Source organism: Vulpes vulpes, chromosome X, assembly GCF_048418805.1.
Source record: "Vulpes vulpes isolate BD-2025 chromosome X, VulVul3, whole genome shotgun sequence".
NCBI lineage: Eukaryota > Metazoa > Chordata > Mammalia > Carnivora > Canidae > Vulpes > Vulpes vulpes.
This window is the reverse complement of record NC_132796.1, coordinates 39,178,701-39,186,860: the sequence shown is the minus strand read 5'-3', so window position 1 is coordinate 39,186,860 and position 8,160 is coordinate 39,178,701. Positions and strand designations below refer to the sequence as shown.

The following is an 8,160-nucleotide window of genomic DNA, read 5'->3' as shown; positions in this document are numbered from 1 at the left end:
TGGGGAGGAAATATGGGTGCCAGCCTTTATTGTGGTTTTCATGGGAAGGAATGGGCAAGGCAAGGTAAATATTTTAGGATTGGTGAGTTTGAATAATTTTAGCAGGTTACAGAGATGGTCCCCAGTCATCCTGTACCTGACCCTGGGATGATTTAGGGCAGGGGGAATATCGGCTTGATGTGTGAGAGGGTAAAAGAGGTGATTGGTCTGTGAATTTGTTGGTTTGCATACGAAAGACTTGCTGGCAAGCAAATTGTTTACTATTTCTAGAAATTAGCTAGCCCTGGAAGAGGAAGTCTCTCTAAGATTAGCAAGGTTCCAAGATGTCAAAACATATAAATACAGAAAAAATTTTAAATATGACTAATACAGTTGAGATGTTTTTAATTTTGTTTCATTTTTAGTACTGTTGAATTTGATATGAGAACATTTGCACCATGAGATAGGCCTAGGATTTTCTTCTCTTATATTTTCCTTCATAAATTGTGTGTGTGCATGTTTGATTGAGGCTTTACCGGGGATTAGGCGGGACTGGGACAAGGACCATGTTAGGGGAGCAGGGCCTGCATACCAGGCCAATACTGGTCCTTAGGGAAATGTTGGGGAGCTTAGGCCTGAGCTCTACAGGTGAGGAGTCCAGTTGGGCACCTCAAAGTAGAGGCAACCATAAAAGGAAGAATGGTCTAGTTGACATTAGTGCAAGAGCGATAACGTCAATGGGGACAGACTTTGCCGAAGAGAAGTTGAGTGTTGTAGAGCTTTAAAAGGCCTACATGAACAAGTATTTGGGGGAGTAATAGGGGCCTAAGAGGGCTTGAATTGAGGAAGAAAGGAAAGAAAAGAAGGAGAAATTAACAAGAAGGGTGATTCTGGAGTGCCGGGAGGTCCACCTTTTCTCCAGAGCCCCAGTGGAGCAGTATTGGTGCAGTACTAGCTTCTTGCTCCTCTCTCCTGATTTTTTGTAAAGATTTTATTTATTTATTCATGAGAGATACACAGAGAGAGGCAGAGACATAAGCAGAGGGAGAAGCAGGCTCGCTACGGGGAGCCCGATATGGGACTCGATCCCAGGACCCTAGGATCACGCCCTGAGTTGAAGGCAGATAGATGTTCAACCACTGAGCTACCTGGGCATCCCTCTTCTCTCCTCTCTCCTGGTCTTAACAGGGCCCTACTTGTTGCCCATGGCAGTCCTGAACATAGGCCTGAGAGGAGGCAGCTGGGCTTTATGTAGGCAGAGATCTTCTTCAGGCCAGAGGGTGATGAAGTCTTTCATGTTTCTTGCATTCAGGCACTTGGGCTCAAATACATGGTGCAGGTCAAGGATGCCATAAGCAAGGAGATCTGCAATGGTGATCTTGTCCCCCACAAATGGTGACCTCTTCCCTAGAAACTGTCTGTGAGACCTTCATCTTTTTAGGGAGCCCCCCAAGGACTCATGCTTCGTTTCTCGAAGTCAGGGCTGTAGCAAACACGGGCCAGCTGATTGGAGGTGTCTGTAACCTAGTTCTTCAAATTGTCGACATGAATCTTGTCTCCTGTTTCTCCTCATAGATTGTGCTTGTGAGCAATGCAGTGAAGGGTGGCATTGCTCTGGGTGATCTTGTGAACTTTATTAATGAAGTAGGGCAGACTGAGAAAGTCGAGGCTCAACTTGAATGTTTCATTCAGCCACTGGCTTCTGTCATACTTGGAGTATCCCCATCACATATTTCTTCTCCTCATAGCTTTGAGTCTGTGTGGTCCAGAAGCAGGTGGATGGTATAAGCCAGCCCATGGATGCCCCAGGGAGCCAAGGTCATGGCCATCATTCAGCTTTCTGTGGGCTCAGGTGTAACCTCAGAGGAGCTGGGCTGGAACTTTATCCTTCCAATTTTTCTTTAAGTTAGAAATTACATCCAAATAAAAAGTTTAGGAAGGAAGGAATCCCAAGAGTCAAAAATTAAAGGGAAACCTACTAACTATATAGGCAGTAGTGCTTTGGCTACCCTAAAAGCATTACTACATTAGTAAATAAAAGACTTGCATATTTTAACCACTTGGAGAGGCACCAAGATTTAAGGCCCTTGTGAGGCAAAGAGATGGAATTAAGATCCCTGAATAAAACATAGGCTGTCAAAACTGTGCACTCTGTTCAGAAGTATAGACAGGATATAAATCCTCCAGCAAAGGTTAATGTCTGGATTTGGGATTTGGGTGAAAAGAAGGTCTCCCTTGAGAATTGAAAACTGCAGGCTACCCTCACAGGGTACAAATTTACCTGCCTGTGTGGTAGACATTACTTATGCTCTCCAATACATAGTTTTCCTTTCCTTCCTAGGCACCTAAAAGACTGTACTTCCTCATCTCCCTGCAGCTGTGTGGTGCCACATGACTACCTTTTGCCCACGGTCACTTCTGGGCTGAGGAAGTCAAAAGCCCGTTCACCATCTTTGAGCTTTCTTCTCCTGCTGTAGAGACCCAGGAGCCATAACAACATCATAAAATAGAAACAGCCTGGATCCACCTGAATCTCTGCTTGGGGAGAGCTGCACTTGAGGAGATACCCAGCTTGAAGCAGATTTTGTATGAGCAAGAAACAAACATTTGTTGTCTTAAGCAACAGAAATTTCAAGATTAAATTAATTGCTCGCCTGCTTTCTCTCTCTCTCTCCACACACACACACACACACACACACACACACACAATCTATGAAGGAAAATATAAGAAAAGGAAATCCTAAACATCTCATGAAGTAAAATCCAGCAGTGAACTTAAGACAAAACAAAACAAAACAAAAATTAAAACATCTAGGCTTTATCCTAGAAATTCAATGATAATTCATTATCAGAAAATATATTAATGTGATGTTAGATTTATAATAAGAAATATATATTTGGTCTTCATCCTGGGCACAGAGCTCCTAAAACACTTGGAATTTCCTGTGGTAAGAGCAATAAAGATGTCTTTTGTTATGTTAATGAGGTGACTTTTGGACCGCACCTAATGCTGCTCACCCGTAGAACCAGCCATGTGATTAGAGATTAGAAGTTTCAATCCTATCTCCTTCATTTCTGGGGTGGGGAGAGGGTCTGAAGATTGAGTTCAATCACCAATGGACAATGATTTAATCAACCATACCTGGTTAATAAAGCCTCCATACAGACCCCAAAAGACAGGATTTGGAAAGCTTCCAGATTGGCAAACACATGCAGATGTGGGGAGAGTGGTGGACCCAGAGAGGGCATGGAAGCTCTGCACCCTTTCCCATAGTTTGCCCTGGGCATCTCTTCTATCCATCTGTTCCTGAGTTATAGTTATGTCCTTTTATAATAAACCATTAATCTAGTGAATAAATGGGTTTCCAGAGTTCTGTGAACCACTGAAGAAAATTTATCAAACCCAAGGAGGGAGCTGTGGGAATCTCCTGATTTAGAACCAATTGGTAAGAAGCACAGGTGACAATCTGGACTTGTGACTGACATCTGAAGTGTGGGGGTGGGGGTCAGGAGGATAGTCTTGTGGGACTAAACTCTTAACCTGTGAGATCTGATGCTATCTCCAGGTAGACAGTGTCAGAACTGAGTGGTAGGACACCCAGCTAGTGTCTGGAGAATTGCTTCATGCTGTGGAGAAACCTATGCACACATACATTGGAAATCTGGTGATCAGGTCCCATTTAGTGATATACCGCACTAATAAATGAGATACTCTAACTTATCACTGAGTGATCCAAGAAAGTCCTGAGAAACCAGTATAAGAGTGGAAAAATGTGATGCCTGGATGGCTCAGTGGTTGAGCATCTGCCTTCGGCTCATGGCATGATCCTGGGGTCCTGGAATCGAGTCCTGCATTCAACTCCCTGTGAGGAGCCTGCTTCTCTCTTTGCCTGTGTTTCTGCCTTTCTCTCTGTGTCTCTCATGAATAAATAAAATAAAATATTTTTTAAAAAGTGGAAAAATGACCTCAAATTGATTATATTTCAAGAGGCCTAGAAGAGAAAATTCAAGATCCCATAGAAGGGACCCATTCTCAAAATGGGCCACCTAGGATTTCCACACATAAATATTCCCTCCCCTTCCACTAAGCATGATCTTAACAATAAAAAAAAATGTGTATATGCAATCAATACATAAAACCAGCCACCATGAATGAAAATTAACATAAAAGAAAACATGAATACTACTCTCTTGAACTTCATATAATGGAATTATATTTGAACTAAAAATATTAAGTTTAAATAAAATAACAAATAAAATAACAAATTGCAAATCATGAGGAGGAAAATGCTATTAACAAGAAAACAAAGATTTGAAAATAAAATCTTCAGAAAAAAATGAAATACCATTTTTGAAATCACCAACTCAATGTACATGCTAAAACACACTACACATAGCTGAACTAGAAGAGTGGTTTAGAACAATTACCAAAATGGTGTGCAAATGGAAAGAAAATAAAATATACAGGAGCACAGTTAAGAGACCTTGAAACTAGAAGAAACACATTTACTACAGTTGTAATAGAAGTTTAAGGAGAAAATACAAAGCTATTTGAAAAGATAATGACAGTGAGGATCATACTAAATCTCAAGCTGGAGAAATACAAATAAATCCAAAAAACACATCCAGACACATCATAGTGAAACTGCTGTAAAAATCTCATGAGAGGCACACAGAGAGGCAGAGACATAGGCAGAGACAGCAGCAGACTCCCTGCAGGGATCCCGATGTGAGGCTTGATCCCAGGACCCTGGGATCATGACCTGAGCTGAAGTCAGATGCTCAAGCACTGAGCCACCCAGGTGCCCCATACCTTCATTTCAATCTCCATGTAACCTCCAGAATAATCTCACTCTGTGCTTCTCAAACTACCTATGGTATGTATGTATGTACGTATGTATGTATGTAATCACACCTGAAGGATCAGTGTGATTATTTTTCCCCTAAATCAACGGCCTACCAATACTTTGTCAAAGTCAACTGATCACTCATTTGGATGTGGCAGCACTCTCAAATTGCTATAAAAGCTTTCAAATACTTAATCTCAATTTATGTATTTACTGCAGACTGATAACAAATAGTTCTTGAACCAGCAACCATAGGTGGACCACAATTTGAGTAGTACTGATCTAGTTAAAATTCAATTCTGAAAATTCCACTTAAAATTATGTAATCGGTCTCCATGACCTACAAGAAAACTTCCAAATTCCAAATAATATGGTATACAAGGTCCTTTGTGATCTGTCTCTCCAGTATTATCTCCTATCTTTGTCTACTACAAACTTTATACCCAGGGCTTGCAGTTTCTTAATCAGTAAGAATCACTGAAAAAGGTGAAGAAACGCACTCTAAGCTGAGATTCCTAGAGCAAATCCCAAAGCCAGACTGCAGAAAGGAAAGTCACCAAGTAAGCTACTATTTCTTCTACATCAGGAAGCTTCTAGCTCCAGAACCATATAGCCACTGATATAATTTTAAAAAGCTGCTACAATCAGAACAATCATCATTATCAGTGCCACCACAGAACTACACCATACCTGCTAGGATCTACACTATGAAAACTGACATCCCACACCCTGCCTCTCAACACCCATGATGCTAGTTACTTGACATTGGGACCTCCGTTAATGCTGCTGTAGAAAAACTCTGTCTTCCGTTTCTTACGTGAATGCACCTACCTGATTCGTTTAACCTTCTATAATGTGCATAACCAGTTGCAGCGGAGTCTCTGGAATGTAGATTTAAATTTTCTAACCCCCACACCAGAGAAGAAGACACTGAATCCATGTTTTTCATAATCCATTAGTGGTTTATAAAATTGATGTAAGGTGTCATGACTCATTTTTTTTAATGAAATGGAATGGGTTGGGATAGACTAGAAAATATCATAGTACACATTCAGGGTTACTAACATTTCATGAAAATTTTGCTTTAGTTATATAAGTCTAGAGAATGTAATATGGAAATGCACTGGGATACTATATAAAATGCATTTATTACTGTAAGTTCCAGTCCAAAAAGTTTTATTTCTTATTTTATTTTATTTTTTAAGAGAGTGAGAGAGAGAGAGAAAGTACGGTTTGGGGCAGAGGGAGAGGGAGAGAGAATCCTCAAGCAGACTCCACAGAGCACAGAGCTTGATATGGGGCTTGATCTCACGATCCTGAGATCATGACCTGAGCCAAAACCAAGAGTCAGATGCTCAGCCAACTAAGCCACCCAAGTGCCTTTAAAAAGCTTCAAATGCATTATACTAGTGCCATAATTCTCAAACTTTAGCCTGCATCAGAATCCCCAGGTGGATTTATTAAAGCACAAAGGTTGTGTCCCATCCCAAATTTCTGATTCACATATGGTGTGAGGCCTGAGAATTTACATTTCAAACAAGTTTTCAGGTGATGTTGATACTGTTGGTCCAAAGAACATTCTTTGAGAGCTGCTCTAGAACAGTGGTTCTTAACATTGGGCACACGTTAGAATCATCTGTGCAGCTCTTAGAAGTCCTGATGCCAGGCCACACTCCAGATCAATTACATGAGGTTCTCTGGGGTGAGACTGGGTCCTCAGTGTTTTAAAGCTCCACCCATGATCTCAATGTGAAGCCAAGAACAAGAACCACTGCTCTAGAAGAATAATGGAATAGATGTTGAGCATCTATCTACAAATTTTTTACCTTATTTATCTAAATCCATCATTCTTTAAGTTATCACCTTCAGGAACTGTTTTAGAACCTCTTGATCTCTAGACTCATGCTCCTTTCACTGGCAAATAGCTTCATACACTGAAACAAATGCTGGATTTGAAATCAGAAAACTACCCTTTGAGAGCTGACTCTCTTTCTTACCAGGTATGTGACCTTGGGCAAGATCATTAGGCTCTGTTTCTTCACCCACATAATGCGGGAGATAGTAAAACATCTTGTCAACCTCACAGGATGGGCACGATAATATAATATAGGCAAAAAAACAACTTTATGAATGATGAAGCCAGTGTGCCAAAGTTCAGGGTGCATGTAGGGTGGAGCATCAAGACATGAAGGAAGATATTTTGATTGGTGTCCGATGTTTAAGGCTTCTCTGTGTTTGAATATTACCCTGAAGTTTGGACAATAAGCTGTGCAGTGGAAATTTTTCAAAAAGGAATTGATATGAATCATTTGTGCTATTTTTCAAACAATAACTCTGGTGACCAAGTTTCTTTAATGGGAAACAGAAAGAAAGCCCAGAAAGCCATTCTGAGGCTGTCATACAAGAGCAATTAAGAGAGGAAGAGGGTCTGAACTGCAGCGTTGGAAAATCGGACAGAAATTGTGGCTCTACTTTAAGACATCTCTTGGCAGAATAAATGGACTTAGGTGAAGCAATTAATAGAGAAGAAAATTCACTTGGATTGTGCTCGCATGTGATACTAAAATATTCAGACTTTTAAAATAGAATTTCACCCATGAGCTATATATATAGCTACCTCATTACTTGGTTAGATATTCAAATAAGGTACTGGATATTTTGGTATTATTTCATTTTTAAAAGTTTTTATTTAAATTCCAGTTAGTTAACAGGGTGCCTGGGTGGCTCAGTCAGTTAAGTGTCTACCTTTGGCCCAGGTCATGATCCCAGGGTCCTGGGATTGAGTCCCACATTGGGCTCCCTGCTCAGCAAGGAGTCTGTTTGTCCCTCTCTCTCTGTCCCTCCCTGCCCCATACTGTCTCTCTCAAATAAATAAAATCTTTTAAAAATAAATAAATAAATAAATTCCAGTTAGTTAACATACAGTGTAATATTAGTTTCAGATGTACAATATGATGATTCACCATTTTCATACAACACCCAGTGCTCATCAGAACAAGTGCACTCCTTAAATCCCCATATTTTGGTATTATTTTAGATTTATTATAGATCAGTTTAAGTAAGTTAATTGATGCTTTCAGTCTGGTCAGAATTTGATTAATTGCTGTATACAGTTTCACTTCTTTCACAAAAATAAAGTAATGCTGCTCTTTACTTATGATGAAGAAAGACATACTGGTAACTTGATGTTAGCAAAACATCACAAACATAAAAGGAGCCAAATCTGGTATTTTTACCACAAGTCTGAGTACAATGAGGCACACAAACTGATCACAAAATAAGACTAACAAACCTCTTCCAAGAACCAGAGCCTGGGGAATACTGCATACTGTGC

The 8,160-nt window shown here is 40.3% G+C and overlaps 1 pseudogene; it reads right to left on the bottom strand.

Annotated features, from left to right (window-relative positions):
• Nucleotides 1-713: 713 nt before the first annotated feature.
• Nucleotides 714-1,808, bottom strand: LOC112929962 (glutathione S-transferase Mu 1-like; annotated as a pseudogene).
• Between the last annotated feature and the right edge of the window lie 6,352 nt (nucleotides 1,809-8,160).